General features: G+C 37.6%; 1 protein-coding gene across 1 annotated transcript in view; it reads left to right on the forward strand.

The window, feature by feature from the left end:
• Window positions 1–23,614, forward strand: part of AUTS2 (activator of transcription and developmental regulator AUTS2) — a 1,212,191-nt gene that overhangs the window by 554,876 nt on the left and 633,701 nt on the right.

The raw sequence follows: 23,614 nt of genomic DNA on the forward strand, positions 1-23,614 counted from the left end.
GAATTTTGAACATTACTAGCGTGTGAGATGAGTGCAATTGTGCGGTCGTTTGAGCATTCTTTGGCATTGCCTTTCTTTGGGATTGGAATGAAAACTGACTGTTTCCAGTCCTGTGGCCACTGCTGACTTTTCCAAATTAGTTGGCATATTGAATGCAGCACTTTCACAGCATCATCTTTTAGCATTTGAAATAGCCCAACTGTAATTCCATCTCTTCCACTAGCTTTGTTCATAGTTATGCTTCCTAAGGCCCACTTGACTTTGCATTCCAGGGTGTCTGGCTCTAGGTGAGTGATCACACCCTCGTGGTTATCTGGGTCACAAAGATCTTTTTTTATATAGTTCTTCTGTGTATTCTTGCCACCTCTTCTTAATGTCTTCTGCTTCTGTTAGGTCCATACTGTTTCTGTCTTTTATTGTGCCCATCTCTGCATGAAATGTTCCCGTGGTATCTCTAATTTTCCTGAAGAGATCTCTAGTCTTTCCTATTCTATTGTTTTCCTCTATTTCTTTGCATTGATCACTGAAGAAGGCTTTCTTTGGAACTCTGCATTCAAATGGATATATCTTTGCTTTTCTCCTTTGCTTTTTGCTTCTCTTCTTTTCTCAGCTGTTTGTAAGGCCTCCTCAGACAACCATTTTGCCGTTTTGCATTTCTTTTTCTTGGGGATGGTCTTGCTCCCTGTCTCCTGTACAATGTCACGAACCTCTGTCCATAGTTCATCAGGCACTCTGTCATATCTAATCCCTTGAATCTGTTTCTCACTTCCACTGTATAATTGTAAGGGATTTGATTTAGGTCATACCTGAATAGTCTAGTGGTTTTCCCTACTTTCTTCAATTTAAGTCTGAATTTGGCAATAAGGAATTCATGATCTGAGCCACAGTCAGCTCCTGGTCTTGTTTTTGTAGACTGTATAGAGCTTCTCCATCTTTGGCTGCAAAGAATATAATCAATCTAATTTAGGTATTGACCACCTAGTGATGTCCATGTGTAGAGTCTTCACTTGTGTTGTTGGAAGAGGATGTTTGCTATGACCAGTGTGTTCTCTTGGCAAAACTCTATTAGCCTTTGCCCTGCTTCATTCCATACTCCAAGGCCATTTTTCCTGTTACTCCAGGTGCTTCTTGACTTCCTACTTTTGCATTCCAGTCCCCTATAATGAAAAGGACATCTTTTTGGGGTGTTATTTCTGGAAGATCTTGAAGGTCTTCATAGAACCATTCAATTTCAGTTTATTCAGCATTATTGGTCAGGGCATAGACTTGGATTACTGTGATATTGCATGGTTTACCTTGGAAATGAACAGAGATCATTCTGTCGATTTTGAGATTGCATCAAAGTACTGCATTTGAGACTCTTGTTGACTATGATGGCTACTCCATTTCTTGTAAGGGATTCTTGCCCACAGTTATAGATATAATGGTCACATGAGTTAAATTCTCCCAATCTAGTCCATTTTAGTTCTTTGATTCCTAAAATGTGGACATTCACTCTTGCCATCTCCTGTTTGACCACTTCCACTTTGCCTTGATTCATGGACCTAAAATTCCAGGTTCCTATGCAATATTGCTATTTACAGCATTGGACCTTGATTCTATCACCAGTCACATTCACAACTGGGTGTTGTTTTTGCTTTGGCTCCATATCTTCATTCTTTCTGGAGGTATTTCTCGACTGATCTCCAGTCACATATTGGGCACCTACTGACCTGGGGAATCCATCTTCCAGTGTCTTGTCTTTTTGCCTTTTCATACTGTTCATGGGGTTCTCAAGGCAAGAATACTGAAGTGGTTTGCTATTCCCTTCTCCAGTGGACCACATTTTATCAGAACTCTCTACCATGACCTGTCTGTTTTGTGTGACCCTATACAGCATGGCTCGTAGTTTCATTGTTTAGACAAGGCTATATACCATTATACACACACACACACACACACACACACATGTATGTATACACACACACACATACACATGTATACATCCATATATATATCCTCTATTGAGCCTCTGCACCTGACTCAAATTTGTTCATTTTAAATTCGTTTTAGATGAATTAATATTCATTATAAATGAATGATCTAAAAGGATGAACCTTTTCTCAAGCAACTTAACTGAATCCTAGAATAATTATGTGGCACCCAATTAAGAATGTAATTGAATCCTAGAATAATTATGTTGCATTTAATTCAAAATAATCAGATTTGCAAGGAATTGAGAGAATATGATTCATAATGAGAAAATCAGTCAATCAGAAATGACCCAGATGTGATGTACATGTTAGAATTAGCAACCAAGAACATTAATAAAGTTAGTATAGTATAGTTGTGTTCTATATGTTTAAAAAGTTAAATAATATAAGGACAAAATTGAACATCTAGAAATAACTACAAGGTGTGAGATTAAAAGTGTAAGTGACTAACAGCAGATTAGATACTGCAGGAGAAAAGATTAGAGTACTTGAAGTTAGAGGGATAGAGACTGTGTAAAATGAAACATGAAGAGAAAAGAAAATGTATTAAGTGAACAGAGCCCAGTGGGCTGTGTGTTGCCTTCATACAGCCAAACGTACATCTTCTTGGAATCCCTAAGGAGACAAAAATATGAGAGAAATGATGGCTGGAATTTTTCAGTATCTTATGAAAACTATAAACCTACAGGTCAAAGCCCAAGAAATATGAAGGAAATATTATGCCAAAAAAAGACACTTTATAGGCAGATAACGAAAACAGGACATGTTATAATCAGAGTTCTCAAAACCAGTGAGAAAGAGAAAATGTCTTAAGTAGACAGAATAACAAACACACAAGTGAAAAACCTAAGTTCAGGGTAGCAAAGATAAGAATTGACAGTAAATTTCTTGTCAGAAAAAAATGCAAGTAAAGAGAAAATGGAGCAATATGCTTTTTTTTTTTAAAAAAGTGCCAACCTAGAATTTTATACCCAGTGACTACATCTTTCAAAGGTCACTGATAAGATGAAAAGATAATCCACAGGCTATGTGAACATTTTTGCAAAGCATATATTTGATTAAAGACATACTCAGAATATATTTTTAAAAAACTCAATATTATGTAATTAAAAAGCCCCATCAACCTAGTTAAAATATTGTCAGAGATTTAAATGGACACTTTGTGAAAGAAGATATACAGATGTCAAACATGCACATGAAAAGATGGTTCATATTTTTAGTCATTACATATATCAGTTCACTATGCATCTAATAAAATGATTGACCCTAACAAGTTGGCAAGGATATAAAGAAATTGAAATTTTTCAGCATTGTTGGTGGGAACAATCAATTTCGAGAGAACAGTTTGGGAGCTTTTTAAGAAGTTAAATATATCTGCAACATGATCTAGCCATTCCACAAGTTACCCAAATACAAAGAAAGCACATGTCCATACAAAAACTTTACATGATTACTCATAGCAGCTTTATTTGTAATTATCAAAAACTGAAACTGGTCCAAATGTCCATGGTCAACTGAATGAAATAACAGTTATGGTACATATACACATCCCCCCTCCCCCCCCAGAATCTTACTCAGAAGTAAAACAAACCATTGTTGCAGGCAACAACATGCATGATTCTCAAAATAATTATGCTTACTGAAAGAAGCTACAGATATAAGAGATTTAAGTACATTTTCATTTATATCTCAGTTCAATTCAGTCTCTCAGTTGTGTCCAACTCTTTGCCACCCCATGGACTACAGCACACCAGGCTTCCCTGTCCATCACCAGCTCCCAGAGCTTGCTCAAACTCACTTATATAAAATACTAGAAAGTGCCAGTGAAACTGCAGTAACAGAAGGAGATCTATGGTTGCCTGGAGAGGCAGGTGCAGAGAGGGAGAGTTGGGAAGGAGGGATTACTGAGAGGCATGAGTAAAATGTTTCAGGTAAAGGATATATTCTTTATCTTGATTGTCATGACAGTTTCACAGATCTGTTCATATGTCAAAATGTATCAAGTGGTACATTTCAATGCATGAAATTTATTATGTTTCAATTATACTTCAATAAATCTGTCTTTAGACTATTTTCCTGCAGTTTGTAATGCCTGTGGATCTGCCCCCATCTTTTCTTATCTTCCTGTGTTTTAAATACACCAACCTATTGTACTGTAATACCTTTCTTTAGCTCAGACAGCTAACACAAAAATTCACTCTGAAGCAGGTCACAATGCATACTTCCATCAGAGAAATATCTCACGGACCTTTGTTAAATGTTCAGAGATACATGATTGTTCTTTATGAAGCAAATACATCCTGTTTTTATAGAATTAGGGAAGAGAAAATGCATACAAAAGAGCCCAGTCCTTTTCTGGTAACCTTTTATGTCAGAGCTCAAAATTGCTGTCTGATAAAATGTAGGCCACCAGATTGAATTACTTCATTGAACTACTGCTGTCCTCTGTTAATGGTAATTGCAGAGATATAGCAGTCTTTCTCGGCAGCATCTCAGATATTTACCTCCCACTGTTTTTCAATTCAAACCTTTGATGAAAATATTCCCAGTACTTCTTTAAAGCAGACATCCAACTGTCTTTCTTGACAAAAGCAAGGCCTCTAAATCAGATCCTGACAATTTGTGACACAGCAGTCTATCCAGATCACCTTTTACCTATGTCACTATGTCATTTCCTGGAGGAAAAAGTGTCCATCAACCAAGCATTTCTGAAGGTTTTGGAGGCTGGAAGTTTGGTGTGCCAGCAAAAATGGGAGAGGAGAAAGGGAAAAACAATTTCTTCCCTTGACTTGGAAGGAACTCAGTAAGGGGGCTGACTGGATCTCAGAAGCAAATAAAGGATTTGTATGTTTTGAAGATACATTTTATGGAGATAGAAGTTAAAGACTTGTTTGCAAGATAATAAGGAGTAAAATGATTTCTGATAATCATCCCTTACATTATTGGAGACTGTGAAGCAAGGATTTTGTTGTTGTTGTTGATCTTAACTTTATCTATTTGGTTACTTGAATTATATTTAGCATTTTATTTCCTTCTCAGAAACTCAGTTTATTTTTCTGTTGTACCTCCTGTTCTAAACCGAGTAGACTATATCTCATGAAATAATGATTGTATACACAATGCCATTGGCATGTACCATGATTGACTCTGTTGATAGTATAGTGGCTGGAGTACAGAACATGGTGAGAAGAAGGGCAAATATGGCATGAGATCAAATGGATTGGCCTCAGAGTGAAATTCGTTGCTTGTATCTCTGACTGTGGTTGGTTGGACACTTTTTTCTTTTTAGTATTGGAAGGGTATTTTTGATAATTGTTTTCTTGGATGAAATTGTAGCATCATGTGTTTGACAGAGGGGTAAGCTTTAGGAGCTGTGGGTGGCCCTCTGAGGACCTGCTCTCCAGTTTTAGTGTGTAAGCAGCCAACAGCATAGAAAGCACATTCCTTGTTGCCAATCTGGTTTTTTCTTCTCAAGTGGAAATCTTATAGAAATGTGCCTGGAAATCATGTTGGCCCAGATTTGGCCCTACTTGGTGGCCCTAGTATGATGGTATGTCTCTCACTGAGAGTGATCTCACTCAGGTCTGTTCTGCTTTGGGGAGAAAAGGAAGCAAAACCATGGGCTGAACACTGGAGAAATTAATTTGGGAATAAAGATGCTCAGACTTAAGTTCATACTTTTAAGAAACAGTGACAGGCTTCTAGGAAGGTGGGGCAAGTAGATAGTAAGAAAAGAGATTTAAGAGAAAGTATATCTGCATGGAAGTCTTGAATCCATCTAGTCCTTGCTCTTTATGGCCTCCGGAGCAGGTAATCCTTGAAAAGTCCTTGCCCTTCCCTTTTTTTAAAGATCAGGGATTTTTGTTCTTTAGAATGGGAAAGGGAGCACTTTTGCAGTGAAGCCTCCATTGAAGACTGCCTGCCTTAGGTTCCTAATCCTGTGATTGGTATTATTCTCTGTCTGTCCTCCTCTTCATTAGGCTCGAAGGCCAGATCAGGAGGGGCCACCAGGAAGATAAATACTAAATTCATAGCTTGTTAAAGCTTCAGTCCCCAAATACCCAACTTCTATCCTTTCCCTTTGACTTGAATTCTCCACACTGAAGCTTGGGGTCACAGTTTACCCAGGTAACCTGGTGTTCAGGAAATAAGAAAGGGACTGCCTACCAGACTTAACTTGAAGGCATAAAAGGAGACATTGCAGGCCCACTTGTAGAAGAATCCTTTGCACCTGGAATAGAACCCCATCCCAGAATATTGCTCTCTGCCAGGGCAGGGAGTGCTCTCAGTTTCTCGCTGGGTAGGGGCATCTGGAGCATCCTGCTGGTTTTGTCTGCTGGCATGTCGATAGTACTGACCTTTTCTCAGAGGCCTTGATCACCTCGGTCCACAATTTCACTTAACCCTTTTTGCAGAAGAATGAACACAAGTGACAACCTCAGTTAACCTGTTCCTCAAGAATATCATTCCCTCTCTGCCACGCCACCCTCAGCTCTCTCTTACTGTCTTCTCTTGTTGGCTCCTGTTCCCTCATGCTTCTCTCTGTTGACACAGAGTATGTAAAGTCCAAGAGAGGTAGCAGTGCCAGTAAGACCTAAATTACTTGCAGCTGGTGGTGCCACCTGTGCCTATCACATTTCAGCCAAAGCATTTGCTGTCCCAGAATGCTCTGTTATGGGGAATTGGAGAGTGACTCACTGTGGGGGCAGCAGTGGGCTGAGCAGGAGAGGGCGTTTGGGGGGGCTCTTCTGTGAGGACAGAATTATAAAGTAGGATTTCAGATGGTCTCAAATCCCTTATTTCTGCCTCTTATGGAATCACTGGCCCCAGAGGCACACCAAGAGGTTTCTGAGTTAAACTTCAGCCTTTTAATGAGCTAATAGAGAACAGTCCTTAGCAAGCATGTCTCCTGTGGGCCTCTAGGACTGACGACTCCATACCCTGCTTCTGGTTATGTAGTGGAGGATTCTTGTGATTTCTTATATCTTCACAAGATCTCTTTGTTTCCATTTATGACTGCTTTAATTTTTTTTTTTTTGGTACTTTGTGTACTTGTAGAGCAATTTCTCAATTTTGAACCTCTTCCTCATGAAAGGTCCATGTAATTGGGAGTGGGATAGGGAATGGTTGAATCAAATTAACATTTTCATTTAATCTAAATGCATTATTTTATAATTTTCTACATTTGCTGTTACTTAGTATTCTCTCTTTTCTGTGAAGTTCTTATTTTCAGTCAGTGTACATTACTTGTATCTTGATTATCCTCTGGTACTTTTCTTCATATGCAGTCTCTCTTTGTTTTCTTATTCATTTGTTCATTCATTTCACCCTCCTCTAGAGCCTGTAATGATCTAAGTACTTTGAAAAGTCTCAGGACAAGGGGGTAAAAGATACAGCTTCTGCTCTTAACCCTTAAGACCATTCTAGTCTAAGGGCTATATTCTTAGACAAAAATGCCCATGGGGAAACTGAACGTTACTCCTGGTAGAAACTGCTTCATTTGAAAAGAGCTTCCTTAATGAGTTCATGGCCTGTGATGGAAGAGAACGTGGAAGGAAACAGTTGAGGCGGATTCATTTTGATTTTTGGCAAAACTAATACAATATTGTAAAGTTTAAAAATAAAATTAAAAAAAAAAAGTAAGTGTGATGCATCTCTCAGGAATACAGCAGTGCAAAGTAGGGAGCTTTCTGGTGTGATGCCTGAACTGGTTCTTGGAGTAGGACTGCAAGTTAGGTGATTAAAGAAGGAGGGGTGCATTCTGTGGAACCCCATGTTAAAGAGCCCAAAGGCTCGAGGCCTGATGCTTTCATTAACCTCTATAGGTGTTTTGAAATGTTTGGAAAGTACAAGAATGAGGCTAGGAAGGGGCCATGTCACAGTCTTGATGAGTCTTGTTAAAGAGTTTGCATTTTATGAAGGTGACAGAGAGTCGCTGAAATATACTAAGTAATAGAGGGATGTGAATAGATGTGTGTGTGAAACAGGTCACTCAAGCTGTATTGTGAAGATAATTTTTATAAGGGTGAATTTAGAGGCAGAAAAGGATTTCAGGAAAAATGATTTTTTATGACAGTGTGATTGGGAGAGAAGGGGGACATTTCTAGAGGTATCTAGGATACAAAATGGACAGGACTAAGGCAACGAGTGAATGTGGTTGTAAGAGGCCTCAGAGGATGATGGATATATCTGCATTCTTCAACTGAGTTAACGCTGGTACAAATCACCAAGAAAGGCAGTAGAGGGTAGTTATTAGGAGCCTGTACTTGGATCTGCTTGCTTTCTGAGTTACATTTTGGACATGTTGATTCTTATGAGGCTTGTGGGGTATGCAAGAAAAGCCATCCTGTGGGAATGTGAGTGTGGAGCTCAGTGGGGCTGCTGCTGCTAAGTTGCTTCAGTCGTGTCCGACTCTGTGCGACCCCATAGATGGCAGCCCACCAGGCTCCCCCGTCCCTGGGATTCTCCAGGCAAGAACAGTGGAGTGGATTGCCATTTCCCTCCCCAATGCATAAAAGTGAAAAGTGAAAGTGAAGTCGCTCAGTCGTGTCTGACTCTTCGCTACCCCATGGACTGCAGCCCACCAGGCTCCTCCATCCATGGGATTTTCCAGGCAAGAGTACTGGGGTGGGGTGCCATCTATAGATATGTTTTGGTGTTCAGTGCAGTCCATGAATGGAATTTCCCTTCCCCAAAATACATGTGATAATTTGTGATAATTTATGTGTCGAGCTTGTGAGAGTCTTGCTGTGTGATTTACCTAGAGGACTCTAGAGTTGACTGGATCAAAGCCAGTAACTATACAAATAATGCTCTATCCATGATCCATTGCCCTCATGATTATTAGTGAGGGTATATTACATATTTCTTTGGACCAAAGCATAATTTTAGAAAACCCTGGATAAACAGCTTTCTTTTTTATTTATTGCTCTGCTTTCCTTTGATTGCTTTTGCTGTAGTATCAACTTGCATCTTATTTTTAATCATCACCTCCCAGAACATTCATGATTCCGCAGCCCTGTTAGAATACATCTTGGGAGATTCCATTTCTCTGAAGCTGTTTCAAGGACATACAGCATTAGATGACCATGATACGGCGTCTTTGGACAGTGCCTCGATTTCCCTCCTGCTGAATCCCCCACACATGTTTGAAGCAGTGATTATCCCCTCCACTAGCTCATGCGACTTGTTAGATCACTGTTTGTGGGTGTCACAAAATGTTGGCAGGACCCCAGTGTGAAACACAGTGTGAAATACGTGTGGTTAAACGTCTCTGAATTTGTGTGTCAATCAAAACAAAGTGGCTTCAATGAGTAAATGAATTTCAAAAGAAACTTGAGGGTTGTAGAGCCGAAATGGAGCATGGAACTTCTTAGGCCAATTATATATATATATAAAATTTCAGGGAATCATATGTAGGAGGGAGTGTGCAGTATAGTAGCAAATTCTGATTAGTTAGGATTTTACATTCAGTTCAGTTCAGTCGCTCAGTTGTGTCTGACTCCTTGCGACCCCCATGAATCTCAGCACACCAGGCCTCCCTGTCCATCACCAACTCCCGGAGTTTACCCAGACCCACGTCCATCGAGTAGGTGATGCCATCCAGCCATCTCATCCTCTGTCGTCCCCTTCTCCTCCTGCCCCCAATCCCTCCCAGCATCAGCGTCTTTTCCAATGAGTCAGCTCTTCGCATGAGGTGGCCCAAGTATTGGAGTTTCAGCTTCAGCATCAGTCCTTCCAATGAACACCAAGGACCAGTCTCCTTTAGGGTGGACTGGTTGGATCTCCTTGCAGTCCAAGGGACTCTCAAGAGTCTTCTCCAACACCACAGTTCAAAAGCATCAATTCTTCGCCACTCAGCCTTCTTCACAGTCCAACTCTCACATCCGTACATGACCACTGGAAAAACCATAGCCTTGACTAGACAGACCTTTGTTGGCAAAGTAATGTCTCTGCTTTTTAATACGCTATCTAGGTTGGTCATAACTTTCCTTCCAAGGAGTAAGCATCTTTTTTTTTTTTTTTACATTGTAAGCACACAATTTTTTATTATAACATGTATAGTTCCCAGACATAATGCCATGGAATATGGGGGATGTTTGGACACTAGATTTTTGCACATTTTCAAAGAGGAACCAGATAACTTAAAAACTCTACATATTATGTGTGTGTGTGTGTGTGTGTGTGTGTGTGTGTGTTTAACCAGAAAAGATGGTTTAGGATTGTCAAACAGTGCAAATTTTATTTTATTTATATTTGGCTGTGCAAGGTCTTCATTGGTATGCATGGGCTTTCTCTAGTTGTGGCGATTGGGAGCTACTCTTTGAGAGGAGGCTACTCTACTCTCTCTCTTGTAGCAGAGCACAGGCTCTAGGTGTTCAAGCTTCAGAAGTTGTGGCACACAGGCTTAGTTGCCCCCATGGTATGTGGAATCCTCCCAGACCAGGGATCAAACGCCTTCCCTGCATTCGCAGGTGGATTCTTAACCACTGGACTACCAGGGAAGACCCAAAGAGTGAAAATTATAAATCATGTATACAACATGTTTTGCAATTTTCATTTAACTTCACTGATACTTAATATGCCTGTTTACCCAATGAAGACCATAAAATTTCATTGTAGTTGAGATATCACAAGCATTTGCTTGTTCTCTTCATCAGGTTTAGGGATATGTACTGATATCAACATGGTTTCTCCTTTACTTTTATCTCCTCTGCTGTTTTGTAGTGTTGAACAGGTGTCTTCTTGTGGCCTACCCTTACCCTTCACTTTTATCTAATCAAAGGATGATAAGATGGTCTTTTCTCTATGTATTAACCAAAAAATTATTTTTACATGTGACTTTATAGCAACACCCATAATTTAAGTGATATTTGCCTTAATATTATCTTTACTCTCACCTTTCATACAAGAGGATTTATTAATCTAATAGGGTATGCTATGTTAATGAAATGTTTGGTGGCAAAATACGTTTAGACTTGTTGAAAGACCTGATGTTGCTATTGAAATGCCTAAGAAAAATAGCCCATTCAGTAAAGAAAGCCAGCCTGGATTCTGGTGACCCTCTTGCTTTAACCAGTGATGCTTTCAGTGATGATCTTTCTCCTGCAGAAAGCCCTCTGCTCACTTTAAGTGTGTAAACTCTTGACTTGAGGACTTTATCAGAGTTTATACCCTCTTTAAGGCTCCCTGAAAGATTAACTCTTAACTCATTAAGCAATTCCTCAATTACCCCCAAATTAGCTTCATAGATTATATCTTTCATGGCTTGTTAGTTTGCATAGGTGACTAAATATGAAACTCAAAAAAGATAGCCTTACCTTTTTTTTTTTTCTTTTCACACTTTTGTAAGCTTTCTAATTTTTATCCCTCAAATACATCATGTCACAGTTGACTTTTCTGCTCTGGCTGTCAGTGTCAGGAACTGTGCTTCTGCACATTAGCATGAAGACATTTGGGAAAGGTCCTTTATCGATGTCTGACACTGGTGAATTGAAGAATAATACACTAGCTACATCACACTGTTTATTCCTCCTAAGCCAATTGTTATCTTTTGCAGTATTTCCAGTGAAATTGTAATTTTTTTAAAGCAGATTCTTTTCTGATGGAGCTGTGATTTGCAATAATCTTGTCATGCCAAGCTCAAAATACTACTAAATGAAGACATTTGTGGAAGGGAATGATTGTAAATTGCATGCAAATTTCAACTCGGCTGGAATTAATCAATATGGAAACAGAACTTGTGCGTTCCTGATATGATGATGCTGAAACTAATCCCATGGAGTTTTATTTCCATGGGAATTAGGTATTTATTTTTATTTAAGTCTCTCTTTTTTCTTGAAGACAAAGGTCCAGTTTTTTAGTCTCTCTTTTTTCTTGAAGACAAAGGTCCAGTTTTTGAGTCTTTTAATAAAACTTTTGGGAAGATAGAGAAATGTTATAATGGAAACAGGAATAAAACTAATCATCTGACTTCTCCTGTGGGGACATTGGTCATTGCTTATTTAATTTAGCTATTTCAAAAGAATTTTCCCAATTTTTCTTGCTCATTTTTTCCACTGAAAATTCTAAGGTTTATGATATAGTAGGTGACACAGTCTGTAGTATTGTCATCTAAATGGCATGTTCTTTCATTTATATCAGTTTCCTAGGGGGGAATCACATCTCTTTGGTGAGCGTGTGTTTTGTTTTCATTTGACATAAAAATCTTACTTTCTGGGGAAACAGATCACTATCTTTGACTTTTTAATGCCTCCTGGAGTTTTTAGGATTTCTCATTTTCTTTGATTTTTCAGGATTAGGCTCATTGCCCTTTATTTTTATACTTGGCCTCTAGGTCCGTTAGCTTTAGGTTGTTTCTCACCTTTTCTTCAAGTTTGTAGGTCTTATCACTGGTATATTCATATCACCAATGCATTAGTGTTATATCCATATATCTTCAGAGCCTGACAACTTACTTCCCAACCCCTTTAGAGTACTTTAAGAGTTCCTTTATTTGTAGCCCAGTTTAAATTCCACTGGGTAACACTCCATAAACCTGCAGTGACATCCAGTGGCCTCAAGGTGTAATTTTTTTTTTAGAAAATTTTCCAAAGAAATTATAGGCGTAGTAATTCCTGTCAAGGAAAAATACTGACGTTATTGAGGGGGTTCCCTCAGTGTATTACCTTCCAAGTAGGTACTAGCATACTGCATCATAGGATTCTAGGAAAATGATTATGCATTTCTTGGCTTTTAAATGAAAGAGTGACAACCTGTGATGAGATCAATTTCAGTATATTCCAACTAAGATTAGAGGAAAATATAAAATTGAAGACAGTTTTCTTAAGAAACTTGCAGTATCTGATTTCATATTATGGATCTCTTTAAGAGGTTCATGATGTAAAGCAGAACGTTTAGTTTGTGCTTCTGATCATGAAGTTAAAGTGCTGTGTTGTTCCTGCTTGTTTCTTGTGCTGTCAGTTCCTTTGAAAGCCGTTCACTGTGTTAACCCTTGTATTTTCTGAGACTTTCTAAGATTGCTGCTATGAATCAGAGGCAAGTGACTGATTACTGTCCTTGAATTATGTTATTAAAGGAGAGCATATTATTTTTATAAAAGTGATGCACCATTAACCACAATAGTATTAGCACCATGAACAGTTTAGAATAATAGAAAACAGTACAAAGATAATGCAGCCTATCAGCTCAAATCTTACCCTTTCCACAGAAACAGCCAGTGTGAACACTTGGTGAGCCTCTTTCCAAATAGCTCTCTGTACGTTTACATTAATAGATGGATAGACGGGAAACTAGGAAATGATTTCGTATCTTAGAACTAAACAACAGATATAACTACCATGTTGACTTGGTTTCTAATGCTGTAGTGTTACACTAGGTGAGGAGGGGGCTAGCCTAGAGGCTTGCTTTTTGTTTAACCAGTGACTCTTCCTATGGTGTGACAGACAGGACTGGCTAATGAAGATAGTGAGAAGATCTACATAGAGGAGTGTTGGGCAGCCACCTCATGGCCTGGTCTAGATAAGTTAAATGAAGCTAGAATGGGTCAACGTAATTTATATAATTAAACACCCAGTGTGAGATGTTCCAGAGCTGAGAGACTTAATAGAAGTAGGATCCATCATGTAGGAACCAAGCAAGTCGTATAACCCAAATTGGTGCTAAGCACATTTATACCAAAGATGGAATGTTAGATTCAATGGGAGGGAGATTGTTGAGTCTTTATCAAAGTTGATACTGAATCTGAAATTTGATATTTAAATTTCTCTGTCTTGGACCCGTTCCCCCATCCTTCTCAGGTATAGAGGAAAAGCCATATGTCACTAGAGAGGGGCAAGAAACGTGTCTGACCTTCTGGTTCTATAAAAAGATCACTGATGCAAGGACCACGGCTATGCACTGCCTCCCACTCCCTTGAATGACACTGGGCAAAAACCTTCAGGAGAGATTGTGGTACCCAGGATTCTGCACTGATGCAAACCAGAGATCAGCTGACTTGACAGAGGAGCAGGAAACTTCCTCATGCCTGAGATATTCCACCAGTCCAAGAACTCGGTTTCCCCATGGGAATTATACAGGAAAGAAGAAAAACCCTGACTGCACTCTGTGCCTTTATGAGTAGGAAGAAGTGGATGCCTGCCATTAAGGGAGAGGTAGAAATGCTGAGTCTCCCTCCTGAGTTTTAGATTTACAGGGCCAGAGTGAGTCTGAGGTCAGAGCAGGTGGACTGAGAAACTTCTCGCCCACCACAGGCCCTTGCACCAAGTAATGGATAATTGCAGTCTGTTGAGTGACAAGAGCATGGAGAGAACTTTTCCCTCACTTACCCACACATACATCCTGTAATGACTTTCTGCAGGGCCTGTTGTATTTTTCGGGTAGATCATGAATACAGAAAAACTTCTTAATACTTAAAAAATTAAACTTTAAAAAATAGTTTCAGATTTACAAAGTTTAGTATAGATAATACAGAAAGTTCCCATATGCATAGCACATAGTTTATCCCTATTGTAAATATCATATGTGAGTATGCTGTATTTTTATAACTAATATAGTGATATTATTATTAATTGAAGTCATACTTTATTCAGATTTCCTTACTTTTTTAACCTAATGTCCTTTTTCTCTTTTAGCATTCTATTCAGAACACCACATTTTATCTTTATAGTCATTATGTCTCTTCAGGTTTCTCTAGATTGACAGAGTTTCTTGGGCTTTTTTCCTTTTGGATGATCTTGAAAATTTTGAGGCATGCTGGTCAGATATTCTGTAGAATGTTTCTTGATTACTGGTTCTTAAATTTTTTTCTCATGATTAAACTCTGTTGTTTTTTCCTTTGAAACTTTTGGACTCTTACAAAGAATTAGGTCATGAGAGTCTATCAAAGTTAGAATTTGTATCCTTCAGTGCAATGAAACTAAATATATCAGCAATAGTATCCAAACCCAGTTCAAATACTTACTAGATTTACTCATTTCCTCTCATGCTGATAGCCTGAGAGAAGTTACCAATTTCTAGGCATAATGTTATTTACTTTGGTTTCTTACATGCAAAAAGTGTGGAATTCAGTTTTTAAAATTTATAAGACACAGGCACAAAAAAGAAAAAAAACAACAAAAAAACCTTTCTCAGAAGGTTTAATAGTAAACAGAACCAAACCAAGAGATGCAGGCTTCAGACGGGGAATTCAAAATAACTATGATTATTACATTAAAAGGTTTGTTGGATAATTGGGCAATGCATATATATCAGTGAACAATTTTGGAAATGTTAAAAATGTTGAACAAGATATCACATATTAAATTTTTTTTCTGTGGGTTTATTAACAGATGGGACACAGTAGAGACAGACCTTGTAGATAGACTAGAAGAACTCTTCAAAAGTAAAATAGAGTAAAAAAAGAGTGGAAATAAAAAACAGGAAATCCAAAAGTGGAGTATGTTGCTGTAGAACATATGTAACAATCTAAAATAAAGGAGGAGAGAGAAAATAAGACAGAAGAAATGTTTGACAAGAGAATGGTTGAGATTTTTTCAGAATGAAAGATAACAAAGTTTATCTATATATGGTCATCAAACTGCTGAAAACCAAAGATAAGAGTAAATTCTGAAGGAGGTCAGAGAAAAAAGAAATATTAATGAGGCACATAGCTAACAGTTCGGCAGACATTTAATCAGAAACTATGAAAGCCAGAAGATCGTGGAATGACATCTTTTAAGAACTGAAATCCAGAATTCCATCTCCACGAAATATGTCTTTTTAAAAAGAAAAGCAAAAATAAGAATTTGTCAGATGAACAAACATCAAGAGAGTTTTTTGCTAGTAGAACAGCACTACAAGAAACGTTAAAGGAACGTCTTCAGGCAAGACCATACTGCTAGATAGAAAATTTGATGTTATATATGGAATAAAGGTCACCAAAAATGTAAAACTGGATAAATTTAAAAGATATTTTCTTCTTATTTTCAATATATGAAAAGAGATCAGAGCAAGGTTTGACAAAAAGTACCCCATGGGCTAAATACTACCTCTAGCTTGCATTTGTGCAGCCTAAAAGCTTAGGAGTGCTTTATATTTTTAAAAGGTTGTAAAAAAAATTTTAAACAACCAAAGTAAAGAATATAAAATGGATATTCTATGGCTCATGAAGTCTGAATTTGTTACTTTGTGACCTAGTCTAAAGCAAAAATAATAACTATGCATTGTAGGGTTTGTAACGTATGTCCAAAGAAATATTGAAAATAATAGCAGAAAAGAGAGGAGGAATAAAATGGAAATATATTATACTGTTATAAGTTTCCTATGCTACTCATAAAGTAATATAATAAAATTATAGTAGACTATGCTAAGTTAAGGAGAAGGCAATGGCACCCCATTCCAGTACTCTTGCCTGGAAAATCCCATGGATGGAGAAGCCTTGTAGGCTGCAGTCCATGGGGTCACTAGAGTCGGACATGACTGAGCAACTTCACTTTCACTTTTCACTTTCATGCATTGGAGAAGGAAATGGCAACCCACTCCAGTGTTCTTGCCTGGAGAATCCCAGGGATGGGGAGGCCTGGTGGGCTGCTGTCTCAGGGGTCACACAGAGTCGGACACGACTGAAACAACTTAGCAGCAGCAGCAGCATGCTAAGTTAAAGATGCATATTGTGAACCCTAGAACAGCCACTGAAGGAAAAGATAAAACAAAGCAGTATAGTCAACAAACTGATAAAAGAGAGAAATTGAATCATAAAACATGCCCAACTAAAACAAAAGGAAGCAAAAAAGAAAAAAAAGACACAAAAAACAAATTGGGGAAAATTTTAAACAGTATAATGATAGATATATACCCATCTCTAGCAATAGTTACATTACCTACAAATGGTCAGTTAAAAAAACAGCCTAAAAACTGGATGCAAAGCAAAACCCAATTATGTATTGTGCACAAGAAACCCATTTTAAATATGAAAACAGCTATATTAAAACTAAAATGATGGAAAACAATATATCATGGAAAATCAAACAAAAGAAAGCTGAGTTGGTTCTATTAACATCAGACAAAGTAGACTTCAGAATAAGCAGTGTTATCAGGGATAAAGCATGGTACTGCTTACTATATTGTGATAAAGAGGTCAGTTTATGAAGAAAACAAGAATTCACCAAGAAAATTAAAGGTATATGTACCTAATAACTGAGCCTCAGAATACATAAAAAGTAATAGAACTACAAGGAGAATGAGACAAATCCACTAGTTTTGTTGGAGATTTCAACATTTCTTTCTTCAATACTTGGTGAAACAAATAAACCAATTGGGAAAGATGTAGAATACCTAAGCAATACTATCCATCACCTTGATTCAATTGACATTTACAAAATACTCAGCAGCATCATACAGGTGTTTTTCAAATTCACTTGGAATATTTATTAATACTATATTTTGAGGTATAAAATAAATGTCAATAAACATGAGAGTATTTAAATTATGCGAGTTATGTTCATTGATCAACCAGACATAATCACATACCTTGTTTGGGGAATGTAATTTCTTTGGATAAATTTAAATATCTAAAATGTGACAAGGCATTCAGCTTAAAAAATACACCTTAAACCTTCAGATATATTAGTGACACAGAATTGCCTTGAATCTACTTGAAGCTTTGCACTGCAGTGGTACTGTTAGATATTTGTGATTGAACTTGTTGATTTTGAAGTATGAGTTGGTGCTTAAAATGTGTGTAAACAGCATTTCTTGCACCCTCTAAGCAAGGGGCCCTTTCTCGTGGTATTTTTAAATACTCTCAGTAGTTTTAACTTCCTGAATAAGAAGCATTTAGGCAAGCATGATATCATCAATGCTAGTGCTAAGTCACTTCAGTCGTGTCCAATTCTGCAACCCCATGGACTGTAGCTCGCCAGCCTGCTCTGTCTATGGGATTCTCTAGTCAAGAATACTAGAGTGGGTTACTGTGCTCTCCTCCAGAGGACCTTCCCGACCCAGGAATGGAACCCATGTCTCATGTCTCTTGTATTGGTAGGCAGGTTCTTTACCACTAGCGCCACTTGGGAGGCACACCATTAGTATTTACAAGTGAAAACAGAAAGTGGAAAGTTCTGCTCTGCTCTTAAAGAAGCAGAATTTGCATGTATATTTTGGAAGAACAATATGTAATAGAATAGCAGTAAGATAATGTATTCTCTTTTTTTTTTTTTTCTTTTTTAGACTCTAGCTTTCTTTTTTTTTTAATTTTTTTAATTTTATTTTTTTTTTTAAACTTTACATAATTGTATTAGTTTTGCCAAATATCAAAATGAATCCATCACAGGTATACATGTGCTCCCATCCTGAACCCTCCTCCCTCCTCCCTCCCCATACCATCCCTCTGGGTCGTCCCGTGCACTAGCCCCAAGCATCCAGTATCGTGCATTGAACCTGGACTGGTTTCTCGTTTCATACACGATATTTTACATGTTTCAATGCCATTCTCCCAAATCTTCCCACCCTCTCCCTCTCCCACAGAGTCCATAAGATTGTTCCATACATCAGTGTCTCTTTTGCTGTCTCGTACACAGGGTTATTGTTATCATCTTTCTAAATTCCATATATATGCGTTAGTATACTGTATTGGTGTTTTTCCTTCTGGCTTACTTCACTCTGTATAATAGGCTCCAGTTTCATCCACCTCATTAGGTCAGGAACAAGACAAGGGTGCCCACTTTCACCATTACTATTCAACATAGTTTTGGAAGTTTTGGCCACAGCAATCAGAGCAGAAAAAGAAATAAAAGGAATCCAAATTGGAAAAGAAGAAGTAAAACTCTCACTATTTGCAGATGACATGATCCTCTACATAGAAAACCCTAAAGACTCCACCAGAAAATTACTAGAACTAATCAATGATTATAGTAAAGTTGCAGGATATAAAATCAACACACAGAAATCCCTTGCATTCCTATACACTAATAATGAGAAAACAGAAAGAGAAATTAAGAAACAATTCCATTCACCGTTTTAACGGAAAGAATAAAATACTTAGGAATATATCTACCTAAAGAAACTAAAGACCTATATATAGAAAACTATAAAACACTGGTGAAAGAAATCAAAGAGGACACTAATAGATGGAGAAATATACCATGTTCATGGATTGGAAGAATCAATATAGTGAAAATGAGTATACTACCCAAAGCAATTTATAGATTCAATGCAATCCCTATCAAGCTAGCAACAGTATTCTTCACAGAGCTAGAACAAATAATTTCACAATTTCTATGGAAATACAAAAAACCTTGAATAGCCAAAGCGATCTTGAGAAAGAAGAATGGAACTGGAGGAATCAACCTACCTGACTTCAGGCTCTACTACAACACCACAGTTATCAAGACAGTATGGTACTGGCACACAGACAGAAATATAGATCAATGGAACAAAATAGAAAGCCCAGAGATAAATCCACGCACATATGGACACCTTGTCTTTGACAAAGGAGGCAAGAATATACAATGGATTAAAGACAATCTCTTTAACAAGTGGTGCTGGGAAAACTGGTCAACCACTTGTAAAAGAATGAAACTAGAACACTTTCTAACACCATACACAAAAATAAACTCAAAATGGATTAAAGATCTAAACATAAGACCAGAAACTATAAAACTCCTAGAGGAGAACATAGGCAAAACACTCTCTGACATACATCACAGCAGGATCTTCTATGACCCACCTCCCAGAATAGCGGAAATAAAAGCAAAAATAAACAAATGGGACCTAATTAACCTTAAAAGCTTCTGCACATCAAAGGAAACTATTAGCAAGGTGAAAAGACAGCCTTCAGAATGGGAGAAAATAATAGCAAATGAAGCAACTGACAAACAACTAATCTCAAAAATATACAAGCAACTCCTACAGCTCAACTCCAGAAAAATAAATGACCCAATCAAAAAATGGGCCAAAGAACTAAATAGACATTTCTCCAAAGAAGACATACAGAGAGCTAACAAACACATGAAAAGATGCTCAACATCACTCATTATCAGAGTAATGTATTCTCAATATGTGTCTAAATCATGGTCTGAAAAAGTCATAGGAGTATTTAGAAATTTATCTTAGTTTAATGTGACAGATATGACTCATTAATAATAAAGACTAAAAAGACCTTTGTGGGCTAATGAGTGAGTGAACTTTCAAATTTTACTGCTGTCAATACATACTTTGTACTGTTGAGGTCATAATGTTGTTACCCTAAATATTGTACTGTCGTTTTCCTCTTATTTTGAGGTTACCCAAATAAAAATTGTTCTCTAAAAGAATATCATTTTAGTTTACATGATCACAATTGACCTAATCATAGCTCCTCTTCTCAGGAAAAGTCTGAACAGCTCTTAAACTAAAGGATAAAGAAGAATAGTTAGCTAAACTGGTGTAGATTACTATAGAGTAGCATACTCATAATCTTAAGTAAAAGATTCCCATTTTACAAATGTGTTTAGATGTCCTTGGCAAATTTAGGGTAGTAACGTGAGATGGATATAGTAAAAATGGATTTGGGTTAGGGTTTGTTTTGATGACTCGTTTGCACACCACAAACATGGCCAGCCTATTTGTAAATTTTCTTCAAGTAAGAATTGTTCTATTTAGGGGTAAAAAAGATAATTTCTGGAGTGAGTACTTCTAATGAGTTATTTTTGGAGAACTGTTACAAAACTTATGTCAAATGATTGTTAATCCTTCTTGCAAACAATTACATAACTACTGTGTAACCACCCAAAGCCCTATTCCTTCCCTTAGCCTTGGGACTACCTCACAGTCATGAATTTAATGCTTTAATTTTCAGTTTTTAAAAACCCTCAGTGTCAGATGGATGTAGAATGCAGAGGTTTGCATGAAATGTATTCAGTGAAATCCAGAAGTAATTTGCCGTGCCTAGGATTCATTTAAATATCTGTGATTTCATTGTATAAAATAATCTTGGCAGTAAATGTTAAGGGATATGATTTTGCCTTAGATCATAATACTTGCTAATTATTTTTCTTAGTATTATTAGTTAACTGGGGGTTAAGGAATCATAGGTAGTGATGCCACATATGTAAGTGGATAACTTACAAAACTTTATTTGCTGCTTAATTTTTTTAACATTATTCTCTAAATAGCCTCGAATACAATTGTGGTAATATTTGCTGAAAATTAGAAACTATAAAACCTCATATTTTGCTGATCAGAATAGGAGAGAGAATTTCAAAAATGATACCTTCTATTTATAAAGCAGAACCTTCCATCTACTGTCTCTCAAAAGGCAGTTTGATAACAAAATGTGTTTTAATACTTTGTGTTATTTCCATTATTTAGGCAGTAAGTGTATAGACATCATAGGTCACTAATGTTTATGTTATAAGGTCTCTTTATTTTATATGAGATTTACTAGCAACAAGTTATCATTTAACTCTTATTTAGTTCCCTTCCTTGCACATTGAATAGATTGAAAAGATAGTAAAAAATTAAAGTCATTGACCTTAATCCCATGTTGGCGTGTTAAATTCTGCAAACGATAGAGAAATTTCATTCTGGTGGGGTCCACCTTGCAGTTGTGATAATCTGTACTTGTAAAAGAGATATTCTTTAATTATACTGCATAACTAAACATATTTGAAACAGATAACTGATCCTGTCTCAAAATTGATATTTCTTTTAAAGTGTAAAGTCAGTACGTCATTGTTCCCGTTTGGTCAGATGGCATGCTACTGTCCCAAGCACACACGAACTGATGAGGCAGAAAGATTATAAGCATGAAGGGACGAGGGAAGGGCCACAATGGAAGCAAACACTTTCCCGCTTTTCCTGAATGTGCTTTGACCACCTGTCTTTTACCCTTTGCAGTTCTGTTCTGAGAGGAGTATGATGAACAGCCCTGAAGATTGGGGCCACTGCTGCTAGATTGTTGCCATTAACCAGCTTTCATGGCTTTTGTGGGAGCCTCCTTTTCATTAGTATTTGCAACATGTTCACCAGCAAAATGATTATGTTAGGCAGAGACATCACATCACTTACATTTCATAGCTCAGTGCAATTTTCATAAACTGTGAGGCAACATCCAAAAAAACATGACTCAGAATTAGAGTTTCAGAAGATTATTATATAGACATTATTTCCCTCAGGTCACGGGCTTTAGTCAAATTTGGAGGAGAATGAAATTGCCAACAGTGAAAAGCAGACAGAAAGGTATGAGTTCATGAGCAGAGAAATAACATTTTCATTTGTTCCTTCCCCATGGGAAAGATTCAGCATTCCGGTAAATGGAGACGGTTATAAGAAATGAATTTTTGTCAGCAGGGATGTGATTTTAAGGCTCACTTATCCATTGGCAATCTAGATTTCTAACCCCAGGAATCTAGGAAATTGCTACAGAATGTAGTCTTTATTATAAACAAGTTTTTTTTTTTTTTTTTTTTGTAGTTTCTTCCCCCCTTTCTTTTCTTGCTCAGAGATTTTAAGACGGACTACATTTCTTTCTGCCTTTCAGGGGTCAGATGACTGCAGAATGTCTGCATGTGCCATGGGTTTCTCCTCACTGCCCCTGCTTTGTGATGGAAACTGTTTCTTCCCTACCAAGCTTCTCCCGCTCTCCCTGGTTTTTCCTAACCCCCTCTGTTGAGCACACACAACGCTGACAGCATCAGAAGCCACCGCGCTTACGGCGCTGAATTCATGGCCTCTGCTTCTGTTCCCAGAATTTGCAGGACATCTTGCGGTGCTGCTGCTTTTCTGTTCTCAGTCCTTTTGTGTCTGTGGACCTGAGAGTAAGGCAGGAAAAAAAAGGCTTGCCAGGTAGCTCTCATTTTACCAGATATAAAGAGCAAGGATTTGCAAGGTTTCTGTCAGGTAATCCCAGACAACCTTCTTCATAATTAAAGAATGTTCTTTCATGGGAAATTTTATTTAGCTTCTTCAATTTCATCTGATGCTTCTCAGCCCATCACTCATTCAAATTCTGTTCAGAGGTTCTGCCGCCAGCTACAGAGTACATCCATGAGAGCAGACGATATTTCATATAACCTAAACCCTTCATTTCTAGGGATGCAGATAGGTTCTGTAACTTTAATCTCACCTTTATATTTTTTCAATTTTTAATAATGTGAAAATATGTATATATAATACCTTCTTCCCCTGTGTATTTTTGCCCGTTTTAATATCTCTTTCAATACCATAAACTATTTTCCTGGATGTATTATTATTAAAAAACATTATTGCCTGCCATAGTTTATCATCATCATTATTATATCTACAATATAATGATTATTTAACATTGTCAAATTGTATTTGATTAATAAATGAGAATTGATTAGCTTGTTTAGCTTGTTGGATTTGGCCTGTGAAATTAATCAAGATTGATAAACTTTCCCCTTGAACCTCCAAAGGTTCTCAAAGGAAGGGAGAAGGGATATTAGGGTTAGGAGGAGCATTTGGTTTGCTGCATATCTGTCCAATCACACATTTTGATTCCTTGCAGTGTTCTTGCCTGGAGAATCCCAGGGACGGGGGAGCCTGGTGGGCTGCCGTCTATGGGGTCACATAGAGTCGGACACGACTAAAGCGACTTAGCAGCAGCAGCAGATGCTCTAGCCAAGGAGTCACTGAATTAGCCATGCTATGCTGTGCTTAGTCACTCA

Source organism: Bos mutus, chromosome 25 (genome assembly GCF_027580195.1).
Source record: "Bos mutus isolate GX-2022 chromosome 25, NWIPB_WYAK_1.1, whole genome shotgun sequence".
In the NCBI taxonomy this organism is placed as follows: domain Eukaryota; kingdom Metazoa; phylum Chordata; class Mammalia; order Artiodactyla; family Bovidae; genus Bos; species Bos mutus.